Source organism: Sitophilus oryzae, unplaced genomic scaffold (genome assembly GCF_002938485.1).
Source record: "Sitophilus oryzae breed Bouriz unplaced genomic scaffold, Soryzae_2.0 scaffold_213_pilon_pilon, whole genome shotgun sequence".
Lineage (NCBI taxonomy): Eukaryota > Metazoa > Arthropoda > Insecta > Coleoptera > Curculionidae > Sitophilus > Sitophilus oryzae.
The window spans coordinates 1,625,625-1,641,342 of record NW_022146767.1 but is presented as its reverse complement, the minus strand read 5'-3'; the positions used below and the strand labels follow the sequence as shown (position 1 = coordinate 1,641,342).

Sequence of the window (15,718 nt, the reverse complement as noted above, 5' to 3'; positions counted from 1 at the left end):
TGCCCTCTATTATGTAGTAGCGAAACTACCGCATCCAAATACCAGATTTGGAGACAGGCTTTAAAAGTCTGTCTCCTTTTGCTACCTACAATTTTATACATGTAACGAGGCTTCTGTTGCGTAGCTAGATATTCTGTGCTAGTAGGCTTTGGGCCCTTTATTGATGATATGCCCTTAATGGAATTCAAAACATATTTTTCCAACAAGACGACGCACCGCCTCTGAACGCTGAAGTTATCAGCAAATTTTTGCAGCCAATTTTAAGAATAACTGGATAGCTAACCAAGATCCCAGCCGTTTGCCGTCGAGGCCGCCTGACTTAGTGCCCATGAATCTAATCCTATGGATATATTTGCGGAAGAATAAAGGTTCCTTATTCTTCCGTATAATCTAGACATAATTAAAAATACTCAGCAGTTATGAGAGGGAGTCTTTCACCCCCACTGAGTTAATGAATTCCGCGAGAAATGTTCAAAAACTGCCCCGTCTGTCCATAACAGAAGACGGTCGATATGTCGAACACCTCTAGCAAAATCTCATGTCTTGGTTTGCTATTTATTTTTATTGTTATTAGATATAGTTTAAATGTGTTGATGTTGGTTAAATATATTTTAAATTGTTATAAAATTCTGCATCTCTCATAGCAAATATTATTTTCGTTTTAATTGATGCTCACAGCTAGAATGTTTTTGCATTAAAGCCGGTGCTGTTCAAAGCCTACTTATTTAAAGCGGGCGAATTTTTATATACTCTATATCTCGAAGAGGAATCAAGCAAAATATCAAGTGTGTTATATTTTTGAAAAGGTAATTTTAAATTCTTTTCAATACATTAAGAATATACAGGATGTCCCATATAAAAAATCAAATTTTCTGTTGATAATTCTTAAATTATTAATTTTAAAAAAATTATACTTAAACCATTAAATTCTACGTAAAAAGGTGCTTTGGAAATGTTTTCATAAAAATACAAAATTTTCCATAGCAAAAAAGTTACAGCGATTTGTTAAAACTGCATATTTTTGAAAAACACCCCGTAACTCCGAAACGGTAATAGATATCAATATGCGGTTTTCACTATCATGTTTTTGACAAAAAATGAGCTCCAGACACCGATATCAGTTTTTGTCTATCTCCTATAGAAAAGGTTGCTTCCATTTAAAAGCGTCGAATTTGACCCACCCTCTACATTACTTTAGTTTTTGTTAAATTCATTTTGAGATCTACTTTATTGCTGGCTGTATTTAGTTCGTTAATTTGTGAAGGAATTAAAATACTAAGAAAAAGCTGAAACAAAATGACAACACAACAAAATACATTGACGCAAATGAAAGAGGATTAAGCAAGGGAGGAATCACTTTCATTAGCGATCGAAAAAACAATTAAAATAATGATACAAAAATAAAATAAAATAAAAAATATTCAAGATTAGGCAATAATTTCCTTCCAAACCGAATATAACTGGCTCTTTTTATATAAAATTATTAGACGGACATGTGTTAAGTTAACCTTGCCTTCAGCAAGTGTGTATACTGTTTTTTTTTCTCCTGCGTTAGATGTAATAATTATACATGTATTATTGTCTTATAACAATGAGCCAACACATACGCACTACGTACAAAAACATAATTAATATTTTTGTCTTGCAAAGATTCCTGTAACAAATGTTTTTTTTTGCTGGTTCTATTTGTTTCCTTAGTAAAAAAAACTTAGGCATGCTAACTTAAAATAGCTTGTGTGTGTATTTCTATTTAATTTTAGATTGCATATAAATCGCCACGAATAGACCGTTCCAAATGGGTTTTATGAAAGTTTGAACATTTCAGAAATGTCTTAATATAGAAGATTTGAAACAGACGTGCACATAATGCGACAGTTACTCACACTTGGCTGCGAAAGGAAAGAGGTTAAAGATGAACCGAAAGAACGTTTAAAGTGAATTTTCGAGATAAGTTGGATGAGTGGATGATTATTGTTAAAAGAATTTAGAAGATTCGTTAAAGGGAATAAATATGGATAAAATAATATTAGAATATTGTATTATTGGGTTTCAATTTTTATAATACTAATTTTCAATTAGTAGAAAAAGTTATCAAACTTTTGACTTTTCCACTAATAATTATACACACAACCAAACTTATATCGTCGGTGAAACGTGATAAACTGCTAACTCCATTATTCCTAATTTTACAGAAGAGCAAAAAAACGGTACGAAAAAATATGTACACATGTAGGAAGTATTTTGATGCGTTAATATGATAAAGAAATAAGAGTTTTATTTGCTGGGAACAATAAAACTCAATATTTCGTGTTACGTCAATTTTTTCAGACACAATAGGGAGATAGCAGATATTCGTCTTGCAGAAATAAGAAATAAAAATATACTTCTGGAGATAGCAACCTTTATTGTTTGAAATTTTGAAAATGGAAATGAATATTACCCAAACAGATTTAGAAATAATCAATTAAATTTAAAAAATATGATATTCATAACCATATATTTATAATATCGTCGGTCTAGAAGCAAAACATACAAGTCCAAAAACGAATAAATTTTTAATGAAAATTTTAAAATTTTTGGCATTTTTAAAGAACTGAAGTAGCAGAATTTTGGACTTAATGAATATGAAAATAATTTAAAAATTAAACTTTTAATTCTTAGAAGATATGGTAGACTCCTTCCATGCTTATCCTAATTTTTATACAACGAACGCGCGGTAGTAGACCGAGCTTGGAAGACCAGTGCGTGATTTTATTAAATTTTTATTACTTTTCTCCTTATTTTTTTAATTTTTATAAAAATTATGTGTCATTTACATGACATAGTCGTTAGGCAGTTACTCCGGCAGAGATGGTTTGAGGTCCCAAAGTTAATCTACCATAGAGGTATGTAGTTCGTGAACGAACTAGTTCCAATGAACTATTCCGACCCCGGAATGAAAGGAACTAGTTCCTGGTTTCTCAAAGAACTAGTTCCTCAGGACCTGTTCTGGGATCGAGACTGTGACCGATATAGAATAATATGCGACGGCGACGGATCGGCTAGCGCGCGTAGCCCGATGGTAGGCAGGAGTGGGATGTGCCAGCCGTACGTTATCGGATCCTAGAGGAACTAAATAAAAGACTAGTTTACATACGTACGGATCGGGCCAGCGCGATCGATGCTAGGCAGGAGTAGGGAGCGCCAACCGTATGTTATCGGATCCGGACCTAAAGGAATTAGAGGAACTAAATAAAAGACTAGTTTACATATGGATCAGCCAGCGCGATTGATGCTAGGCAGGCGTGGGGAGTGCCAGCCGTATGTTATCGGATCCGGACCTAAAGGAACTAAATAAAAGACTAGTTTACGTATGGATCAGCCAGCGCGATTGATGCTAGGCAGGCGTGGGGAGTGCCAGCCGTACGTCATCGGATCCGGACCTAGAGGAACTAAACTAAATAAAAGACTAGTTTACGTACGAACGGATCGGGCCAGCGCGATCGATGCTAGGCAGGAGTGAGGAGTGCCAGCCTTATGCCGTATGTTATCGGATCCGGACCTAAAGGAACTAGAGGAACTAAATAAAAGACTAGTTTACGTATGGATCAGCCAGCGCGATTGATGCTAGGCAGGCGTGGGGAGTGCGAGCCGTATGTTATCGAATCCGGACATAGAGGAACTATTAAAAGACTAGTTCACGGGAATCTATTCAGTTGGCAGATCCGAGATACAATACAAGGCGACGACGATGGATTCGGCCTTGTCTATTGCCGCAGCCGGCGCGGCGTAATTACCACAGAAAATTGTCGTGGATACTGTTTTTGATTTTTAGTTTGTTTTTTAAATATTTTATGGAACTGTTTCACTTTAGGTCCCTAAAATTAAGAAATATCTTATAAAACGAAGTAGATATTCTGAATTTTTAGACAAAAACAAAAAGCTTGAAGTGAGGAAAAACGCAATTTTTCGTAAAATTTTTGTAATATTTGTTCCAATTGATTTGTGATATAGTTTTTTAAATTCTGATTTGAGTTTTTTTTATTTTTTTTTTATCTGCAATAAAACTTACCTATACGTTTTTAACATAAACAATTACAGGTCTCGTTATATCTCCGTACATTATAAAAATTATACAGAGCATACTGTAAATAGTTCTGACTGACAACGAAACGCATTAGCAAGTAAGGGGGATGTCAATGTTAGTCGGGAACTATTGTGAACTAAAGACCTAGTTCAAGGAACTATTCCTCTGGAGGAACTAAAACTAAAGAACTACTTCCTCCCAAGGAACTAGAATTGCCACCTCTACTCTACCATGATCAATTAAAACAACAATAGCGGATACTTCAGAACATAAAACCATTGCTACTAGAGTAAACGTCAATAACCAATAATAATATAACTTTTCAATGCCAGTGATATTAAACAAAAACAATAAACACTATTTTATAAGTGTGTTATTGAGGAAAAGCAAAGGCATACTTTCAATGCTAAAATTGCTGTAAATCGTTACTGTATCATTCAAAAGCGAAATCTAATAAAAATAAAGCTATTAATATAATAGAGGGAATAAAAAAACTATGGAGAAAAGGTACATCTAGATGATAAAATTATTTTTAAATTTCTTGCTTTGTTAATATATTCCACAGGGTGTTTCAAACTTTCACCTAAATATCAACACTTTGTTTTCCCTCGTATAATTCACAAATGGATTTTTTTTTTATTTTTAATATAGAAAGGGATACTAAAATGTCAAATAATTTACTAGAACAATACATATTAAACTTTAAAATGCATCAAAATTTTAAGGATTTATGTAATTTTTTACTGATAAAAACGTTAACAGAAAAGTGAAACCACAATCATTTTTTCTTTGTCTTAAAACTCATTTAATCGAACTTAATCGAAGTTCAACTTGATTTTTTGATTAAATTATCCAAGTTATACTATTCAGCTGCCCTCAGGTATCTCTATATCCTCTTGTATTTATTCCTTTCCAAATAATTATAGCTCCGCGCGACGCGTACGTCTAGTCGCGGTAATGACATAATGAAGGGCTGTCATACCGGTTCATGTTGCCACGGCCTGCGGAAAGTCACGATCCGAACATAATTTCGGATTAGGCTAACGATGACAAACGGTGGGGTCAGCGGGGAGGGTGCGGCGAGGGGGATGGTGGGCTGCTGTGTGGTGACAGTTTGCTCTTATTATTTACACCTATTTGCAGTCCCGTATCTGCCCATCACGTTGAGGGTAAATGGCAGACACTTGGTCGTATTATTACAACATAAGAGTCCATTTCACGAAGTTTTGTGATTACAGTGATATATAATTTGTATGGTTTTGTAGCTCGCTATTTTATGACAAATGCTGAAGCTCTACAAACCTTAATTAAAGCACGTGTGTTTGGAATTTTAGGTGTGGCTTAACACGACAGCATCGGGCTAAGTCTTAGGCAGATTTCTGAAATATAATATTTATATTTCCTTCGGCCACACACCCGCTTTACCCGACCCCTGAGAGGGACCCGAAAGTACAGCGTAATAGACTTTTAAAGCATTTTACGATGTATTGATCACAATGATCGATACTTTAAGAAAAGGTATGTAGATTGTGTCCCCATTTCTTAGAGTTATCTAAGTTTGGACTCATAGTCAAGGCGTCGAAAAAAGCCAGTATCTCCAATGGATAATTCTCTATCTTTGATATCAGCGCGATATTCGGCGCACTCAGTGATAAAGTGTTTTGGTGTTTCCCCATTTCACCTACAGAATATGTATTTGCCGTTGTTTCTCAGCTTCAATCTAACTAGCTGCTCATTGACGAGACAGTGTCTTATTAAAAAACTCGCGACGATCCGAAGATTGTTCTTAATTAAATGATCATAAGTCCTGAGAAATTTGTTCGAGTGTCTTAGACCGGTTAGAAGATTTCTATTCCAGGTTACTGGAGGAATTTTCCAGGTGCTTGAGATCCGCCTTAAGTTGGAAACTTAGGAAGAAGAACGGTTCTGATCCAGTTAGTGGAGTGTTCGCTCCTTTTCTAGCTAGATCGTTTGCTTATTCATTATCTTCTATCCCTTGGTAGGCTGGAACCCAGAGTAGGAGAACTTTATTTTCTTTGCCTAATTTGTTCAGATTTTCTAGAACAATCTTTGACACACTTCGAATTGATAGTTACAGAGTTGATCGCGCTTAAGGCTGCTTGACTATCGCGGGAGATGGGTATTTCTTGTTTCCGATGGTTCCTATCTAAAGGTAAGTGTCCATTTGAGAGTATTACTCGCGCGAGAAACTCTCGATAGTAGTTCTCGCATGTCGATACACGTCTGCGACTACTTATCGGAAAATATTCATTTTAATATCAATAGTTTACCCGCAAAGATTTGCTCTCAAGTGTATACATATTATTTTTAGTAGCGGATAGCTACTTCTGAAATACGATTACGTTTCGTATTGTGATAGTTCTAGCAGAGAATTATTAATTTAAAATGGCAGCTGCTCGCAAAGAGTGGTCAAAAGACGATACTTTGATCAGTATATACGAAGAAAATACAGTTTTGTGGGATACCATGGGATTAACTATCTGCACTTCTATGTTTCTTTCACACTACACATAAACAAATTAAATGAAAAATTACAAAAATACAAACTGAATCAACTCATACTAGAACTAACGGAAAGCTATTTAAAAGATCCACCACAAAAAGAGATACCGCGAGGAGGAAATCTACCACCTCTCCTGTATATCCTTTATACAAACGATCTCTGCGCAGTAGCATTAAATGGCGTCATATATGGATATGCCGATGATACATGTTTAGTATATACAGGAACAGATCAGAACATCCTTGAAACAAACATCAACAAAGACCTGCAAAAAGTACAAAGATGGTGCTACAATAATCTCCTAACCATAAACGAGCTAAAAACTATGATATTTAAAACCACAAAACAAAAATTAAACTTACAAATAAAACTACAAAACCATATTCTACGAGAAACATCAACAATCAACTATTTAGGGTTAAAAATACAAAATAATATGAATGAAAAATTAAAATATACGCACAATTGCAGCTTTAATAAAAATTCAAAAATTGATACCAAATAACATGAGAAAACCTTCATATCACGCACTGTTTACCTCAAGGATAAACTATTTAATGAATATATGGAGTAATACGACCGAAAAGAATTTCAACGCATTGCAACGTCAACAAAATAAAATTTTAAAATTAATATATAAATTACAAAAAAGAACACCAACACACATATTATTTGATACAGTGCCAGAACTAGATATAAAACAATTAATACTTTTTAATAGCTTGCTAAATATTAAATTAAATACAAACAAGGAAGTTCACAATTACCAAACAAGGAGAAAGTCACATATTAGATGCCATAAAGTAAAAAATAAGACATTAACACAGAGACTAACAACAAAAACAATTCCAACATTCAATAGTTTAGCAGAGGAGGTAAAAAATTGAAATTTATACAATTCAAAAAGAGGATCAAATGGTTAATATTAAAAAGAATCATACACTAAATTCAGAAATCGACGACAGAAATAATTAAGAAAAGAATGCCTTCGATACCATCTGGCCAGGATCTGGTACCAACAGGTCACTGATGCTGCGACAAATGAAGAAGGACGACACCCAGATCTTCTATGATATGTATATGCTGTACATTATTTATGTGTTGTATATATGTTTTATATGAGGGAATAACTAAATTAATTAAAAAAAAACACAAAACACGTTAATACACAAAGAAAGGTAGCTCATGAAACAGAAATCTCAAATGGAAGATAAGTTGTACGTATCTTTCAGTTCTGCCTCAGGAATTTCTAGTTCATAATAATGCAAATACCCAGTAATGATAATGATATAATAATATTTTTTATGGTACCATCTTCATTGAAAGTTGGCAACAATTTCGGCGAAACATTGCAAACTTTGCATCCGGCAAACTTGTGCAGCTCGAAACAGTGAGTGTGAGTCTAGACCACTCCAATGTCTTATGTTTTTCATCCACGAGTGTTTGCGTCTCCCAAGTCCTCTTCTCCCCTTCTATCTTCCCTTCGATTATTGATTTCAGAAGCTTGGCTCTATCACTGACATAGGCCAAGTATACAGACTCATTTTTTTTTAAATAAATAATTTTGTCAAATGATTTTACTCACAAATCAAAACAAAAAGTCGTGCTTCTGTTTTTTTTTTATTTTGAAATGTAATCTATGATAAATGTAAATCTAGAAAGACAGTATTTAGTCAATTTTCAGCTTTTAACTGATAAAATAAGAGCAAAATTTCCTAAAGAATGGAAATATTGTCAAAAAAGAACACACCCCATAAAGAATGGTCAAAAATATACGACCTTCTACGTTGTTATATCAGAAAAAAAGTCTTCCACCCCCTTCATATTTCGTAACTGGTAATTAAGTTAGAAAAAAAAAGAGTGAATTTGGCCAAGCCCAGTGCGTAGGTGGACCAGTAATTTAACATATTCGGTTAAAATTTCATTACTCGATAGTCGCGATAACAATCTTGGCGGCGCAAAAATGAGAAATTCAAGGTCCTAAATTGCTGTTGTAATTAGCTGAGGAATTAGTTATAATTTTACGAGCACAGTAGTCAACGTTCAAAAATATATAGTTAGTTGGATTTTGCTCGTAAAATATTATGGAAATTATTTTGTATACCTCATATACCTGAACGATGAATATTTGAAAATATATTTATCGTTTTCGATATTATTTAAAATCCAAAAAATCATCTGAGTTACGATAGCAGATATCTACAAAGCCATCAAAGAGGTTTTTTTTCAACTATTGATGTTTAATTCTAGACATCACCATCAACTTTCTTGATTTAAAAACAGACGTGGATCTTTTATTTCACTATTCCTAAGCCTTTCAAAACTAAAAAATAAATTGCTCTATTAGTCATAGCTTACGATTTGATTTTTTTGAGGAAATTTGCATTAAAAGAAAAGGTCCAAACAATGCCTCCTAGATACTATTAACAAAATAAATACAGCTTAGTTTAGTAGCTACAGAATTACTTACACACAAATCATACATTGAAATTGTGAAATAAGAAATACCAATAAGATGTCAGAAAGTGCTAATTACGAAGATTATTTTACCATTGGTATCCCACCAAAAACAGAATAAGCAAGACAAGAATAACATTTGGAATGCTAAACAATATTACTAAGATCCAAAAAAAACTCATAAACTCGATGAACCTTACCAAACTTAAAATCTTCAATTCAAATGTCAATATCGATGCTTTGTCGAAAAAATTAAGCTCTACCTGTTTTGCATTAAGATCTGTTTCTAAGGAGCTTAACTTGTCAGTGGCTAGTACTGTTTATTATGCACTTTTTGAATCGCACCTCAGATATGCCCTTCCATTCTGGGGTACGTGTTGTGCGACTCAATTTGACCGCATTTTCAAGCTCCAGAAGAGAGCTGTTCGATATGCACTGGGACTAAACAGCAGAACTCATTGCCGGGACTTTTTTAAAAAATTAAAAATATTAACTCTTCCTTATTTATATTTGAATCCGTTTGCCTAATACGTAAGCATGTATCAGCTTCTCAAGAAAGGCCATCTCACACTTATCCACTCAGGAACGCGGAGCAAGATCTTTATCTATCTACCCCATGCTCAGAGTTAGTTAAAAGTTCAATATTATACAACTCAAAAAAATGCACAATCACCTACCATTTGAAATCATATCCATAACATAATTTTCTTCACTTTGCAAAGCATTGAAATCGTATTTACTAGACAAGGCTTTTTACACCGTAAATGACTTATATTTTGGTAATCAAATTTGATCTTGTAAACACTGGTCTAATATTTGCCATTACTATATTTAGTATAAACTTACTAAATATTTTTGAATCTTATTTTTATTTTTTTATTCTTTGACATTGTAAACATTTATAAATGTTTATTTTAAACAATAAGATTGACAATGTAATTTGTATACTTGTTTTGTATTCTCTTTTGTTTGTTTACTTTACTTTTGTCTACAAATTGTAAAATTGTTTGACAATAAAGGCATTTATTTATCAAGTCAGTATTGACGTATGACGCAGCGATCTGGAAAACTACATTGCCATTAACTCCAAGTATTCATAAACCGTTGAGTACAACAATTGTAGAAATTACAATTAGAACTAGAACACATAGAGGTGGATTAGTCACATTTTAAGGTAACAATTATCGCTAGTAGAACTAGAGCTATTGAGAGGAACTCACAAGGTAGTAGAGGAGCTGGTTGTCTTCTCAGACACACGTGGCAAAGAACAATTAAAAAGTAAACCAACGATGGCAATATGTTAAATTAACTTGAAACAACCGAAAACAGCGGAGAAGATTACTGAAGCTCTACTCTATGACTCAACGTTGGAGTAAAGGACGTAATGACTCCATCAAATGGTGTGAGGATGTGGTCATGAAAGGGTGAGATTTTAGTCAAAAAAATAGGTGAGAAAAATGGAAGAAGAATGTAAAGGTAATGTAAAATGTTTAATATTGTAAAATAAATCAAAATTAGCATATATGATGTGGTTGAAATAGAATAATTTATACAGTTTATAACAAACTGACTTAAACAAGTCTTAAAACACTCAATGCCTCACTTCATTGTACACTCAGATTATCAGACTGAGTATATAGTACTTTAGATATATGTACAGAAACCTACAATTAACTTTTACACGCTTTTTCGGCGTATTTCAGCACTAGACTAGACAAACTGTATATCTGTCTGGGTGTGAATGCACTGGGCGTTTGATTTAGATGCCGTGGCCCTTTGGGTCGACGACCTCAATTTCGTGGTATCCATTCGTCGTAGAAAAACCTCCCCGAGGGGTGGCGAGGTTTCGTGCACCCTCACCCCTACAACCCCCCTCGCTTCGCCCTTTATTCCCTTCATTTTCAGCCAGTTTATTGCTACGCACGTAACAGTATCGATTCTCCAACTGCTCCGAGCTGAATACTCTATATATTTTGGCTCATTGTTTTACATGTAGTAAATGAGCCAAGTATACAGGGTTATTTTCTGTTCCTAAACATCTCTAGATCAGGTTTCTTTCTATTGGAGAATAGTAAATAAGCAAAGTATACAGGGTGAGCAAATTCATCTTTATTGTGTTCTAAAATCTCAAAATACAAATTGCACATTACCATTGCTACTGTTCCTGTTATACAAGTTGATTGTATTATATACATAGATCTATTCAATTACCCTTTCTTGAGTTATAACTCATCATACAGTCTCAGGGCTGTGACAAAAGCCAGTATGTGAGACGGTTTTGCAGAGGCTATACTCTATACTGTTTTTTTTCTCAGGTAAGATTTCGACAGACGATGACAGAATAAAAGCAGATGACGTCCAATACCAATCTATTTATCTTACTAAAAAAAGTTTCTAATATTTTTAAGTTAACTATGGATGGGTTTAAATATAAATCCGTCATGCGTCGTCTCTTGTTGTTTTTAACCAGTTTTATCGGTTTATTTCAAAAATGGCAGATCATATTTCAATTTTATTGGTTTGACGGAACGATGAACGACAAACTACCGATGCGTATGACCTCGCCTTTAAATTTTTGAGGTTTGTCAAAATCTTGCCAAATTATAGGTTATAATTTTGTGTCAATTTATGTCAAATATCTGCGTTTTGGAAGATGATGCATTTTGATTCGTGTTATTACGTGTGTTTTGTGTCTTTTGAACTCAAGTGGAGGAAAAATCGAGGGAAAATTAACTGTAGACCCAGAAGCACAGTTTATAGTTAATACTCGCTGGCCAGGCAGAAAGTCTTATACACCAATAAAGTTACCATCAATAAAGTTTGTATACCATCTTGTAGTAGATAAGTGCATCTCGTATATACTACAAGGATCGTACTAAACATATACTACTGAAGTAGCTGTAAAATATCGACATCACACGACAGGTAAATAATGGATTTTAGTAATGTAGAAAAATAATGTCAAAAGGTACTGGTTTAAAAAATTCCGTTTCAATAATACCATTGCACGCAGGCCGCTATCTCCCGTTCGGGACTTAATATCTAACCGATACTTTCCGACAAGTCGGAATTAACTATCTCTGCGCTGTGGTTGTCATTTTGTGGATCTCCCAAGCTCACCTGATGATGGAGTAGGGCTCCGAAACCGGTAGTCAGAGCAGGTTGATCCGCATTATGACAAACACAGCGTAGAATTAATTTTCTATATTAGCAGTTAAGTGGCAAGAATCTTTATATAATTTTATTATATACCTCTACTGCAAGAAATTTTGTTTTCTATTTTATAATTTGGCTTGCCTGAAAAAAAGCCTTTTACCATCCTTTTACTATCGATAGTTGCGCCTCGGTGGTACGAAAGTACTACCATTGCACGCAGGCCGCTATCTCCCGTTCGGGTCTTAATATCTAACCGATACTTTCCGACAAGTCAGAATTAACTATCTCTGCGCTGTGGTTGTCATTTTGTGGATCTCCCAAGCTCACCTGATGATGGAGTAGGGCTCCGAAACTGGTAGTGAGAGCAGGTTGATCCGCATTATGACAAACACAGCGTAGAAATAAATTTCTATATTAGCAGTTAAGTGGCAAGAATCTTTATATAATTTTATTATATACCTCTACTGCAAGAAATTTGTTTTCTATTATTAATAAAATAGTTTGTTTTATTTTATATCTAGTCATTCTGGGAACGGCCCAGCTACGTCCAAACTCCGGTTCCCATTAGAACACCGAAGTTAAGCGATGTAAGGCGATACTAGTGGATGGACGGGTGACCGGTTCGAAACTCTGTATCGTGCTGTTGTCCAGTAAAGGCTAAAGTGTAAAATCTATTGACACTCACTGCTCATTCCCGCCGGTTCTAGGCCGGATGAGATCGGATATCTCGTGAGTAAGAGTTAATTTAGACACTTCCTAAGTCGGTAGGCCATTGACCATGATATGGCCGAGGACCGCGGTTCGGATTCCGCGTAAACAAAGTAGGCCCCGTCCAGATTAGCCCTGGCAGCAAAAAGGAGACGTTAACTGAAATCTTTACATTACGTTATAGTCATTCTTTGACCAACTTCGAATTGATAGTTACTGAATATGACCCAATACAAATGTCATTAAACATAATATAAAAGAAAGGTTTCCCCGTAGCTAATAAAATAATATATGATAATAAATAAAAAACTGCATTAATTTTATGTACTCAATATTTTATTTTAAAAATAACAGTTACGCCAAAAGTATATGCACTCCATCCAAATAAAAAAAAAGATTAAAAGCCGTATTCCCATTTTATTTATTAACTCTCCAATTTTATTTAAAGGGGTATCGCGAAGCGTATTGATCTATTAATTAATTATCACCGTTAGGATATATAATTGATATTTATTTAATGGGGGCTACGTAGTTTCAGCCGTTCCGAGTTCAAAAATTAGTTCGCAATTGCAAAACTCAACCGTGTTCGACGATATTTGTCGAAATTCAAATGAAATTTCCAATGTTTAAATAAATACAGCGGCTAAATTATTGGGTAAATATTATGCAGTAAATGTTATCCTATTTCGTGTGATTAGTAGGCGTACGTTTCATATGTCGGATATTTTATTATGTTTAGCAATGAATTTGGTAATTTGGCTCTGTAACGAAGCTCGTGCTTTTTGATGCTATTGAAAATATCTGGTGGTTGGTAACAAGAGGAATAATAAATTTGGAATATTTGTAATAATTTTATTATACAAAATGTAAAATTATAATAAATTTGAGTTAAAAAAAAGACATCAAAAATTTTTTATATAAAATTTTTCGACTTTGCATTTTCCTGCAATTGCTTCAATTTCTCAATTCAAAGTAAGACTAACAATAGCAATTCTTTAATTCAACAACATTTAATAATACTATCATCATTTTCAGCTGATTCGACCATTTCCAATTATGGTGTAGCCTCCCTCACATTTAGGTACTCTTTTTGTAGTTGGGCCCATTGTTGTCTATTGTTGGCTATGTGGGCCCAAGTTATCCCTGCTAATTTTGTGTGTGTGTGAGGTTCAAGTTAACGTTTCCTTTGTGCTGCAATGGCGAAACTGGACGGGACCTACTTTGTTTACGCGGAATCCGAACCGCGGTCCTCGGCCATATCATGGTCAATGGCCTACCGACTTAGGAAGTGTCTAAATTAACTCTTACTCACGAGATATCCGATTTCATCCGGCCTCGAACCGGCGTGAATGAGCAGTGTGTATCAATAGATTTTACACTTTTCCCTTGGACAACAGCACGATGCAAAGTTTCGAACCGGTCACCCGTCCATCAACTAGCATCGCCTTACGTCGCTTAACCCTGCTAATTTTTTAATATCATGGTCCTATCTCAGGTTCGGTCTTCTTCTAGGTCTCTTAATTCTCGTGGGTATCATGCTGTAATTTTTGTGATCCATCTGTTGTCCGTTCTTCTTGCCAGGTGTCCTGCCCATTTGAGGAACTTGACTCTGTGGATGACATCTATTACCAGGATCTTTTGTCGTATCCACTCTAATATTTTAGGGTCTCTCTTGGTTATTCCCAGCTTGGATGGAAAAAATACCATAAAAAAGCTGGGAAAAATACCATATTCTTTGAATTTCAAGATTTATATTCCCCAAACTTCAAAAAAATTTAATAAAATTACACCGACAATTAAAAAATATATTGGTTTAATTGAATTGTTCTTCAACAGGCATGATTTAGAATTATTAATTAATATTTAATAGATATTAGTGCAGGTTTTTGTTATTCTTACGACCATTATCAAGAATATAACCAAAATTATCGAAACCCCACTAAAATAATGGATCTGGCATTTATTGGATTTCTTTTGGAAAATATAAATTAAATGCAATGTAAAAATACGGATTAGTTTAATCAAATAAAACTCATTTCAATGCGTAGAAATACAATTTCTCTTCAACCTTCACCATGCCTATGACACAAGTTCTTAACACTGACAGCTGATCCTGAGTCATTTTCCAGTCTAGTCTTTTTTTTAAACCCCTATTGGTGTAACAAGGACTTCGAATAACACACGATCAGCTGTAAGCTGTAATTGTCAAAAAATGTTGACATAGTAACGCGCGAACTAAAATATTACATCTATCCCTACTTACTAGGTATGTGGTCGTTTTATTTTGACCACCTGGTACTTAATTTCTTTTTCAATTTGGAAATTTAAAAAATTCTAATGTTCAGTATGTTCCCGGATCGTCTTTATAAAAGGAAAAACTTTTTTTATGATTATCTAAAATAGTTAATCCCATTTACACTTTTCCAAATTTCCATACCGTTTTATAGATAAAAATAGGGTTGAATGTTTTTATTATTTTTAAATGTCGTCTATATTTTTTGATAGACGGTTATCATTAATTTTTAATAACGTCACATTTTTTTCTGTTTTAAAATGTTACAGAATAACACAATTTAGTTCAATGTTATGGAAACTGTGTTACTTTGACAACAGCAAAAAACATAAAATGTTAATTAAAGTTAATAATAATCATCTATCAAAAAATGAAAACGATTGAAATGAACTTGATTGAAAAAAGTCTATTAGAAACTATATTTTCGCATTTTGTTTATTTTCTTCAATATAAACGGGAAGAAAGAGAAGAATTCAGAATATAAACGGGAAAAATAAAAACCAAACTAAACCAG

The 15,718-nt window shown here is 34.1% G+C and overlaps 1 protein-coding gene across 2 annotated transcripts in view; it reads right to left on the bottom strand.

Moving 5' to 3' along the window:
• LOC115884223 (protein gustavus) overlaps positions 1-15,718 on the bottom strand; it is a 245,167-nt gene that overhangs the window by 119,687 nt on the left and 109,762 nt on the right. The gene's annotated exons all lie outside the window — the stretch shown is intronic.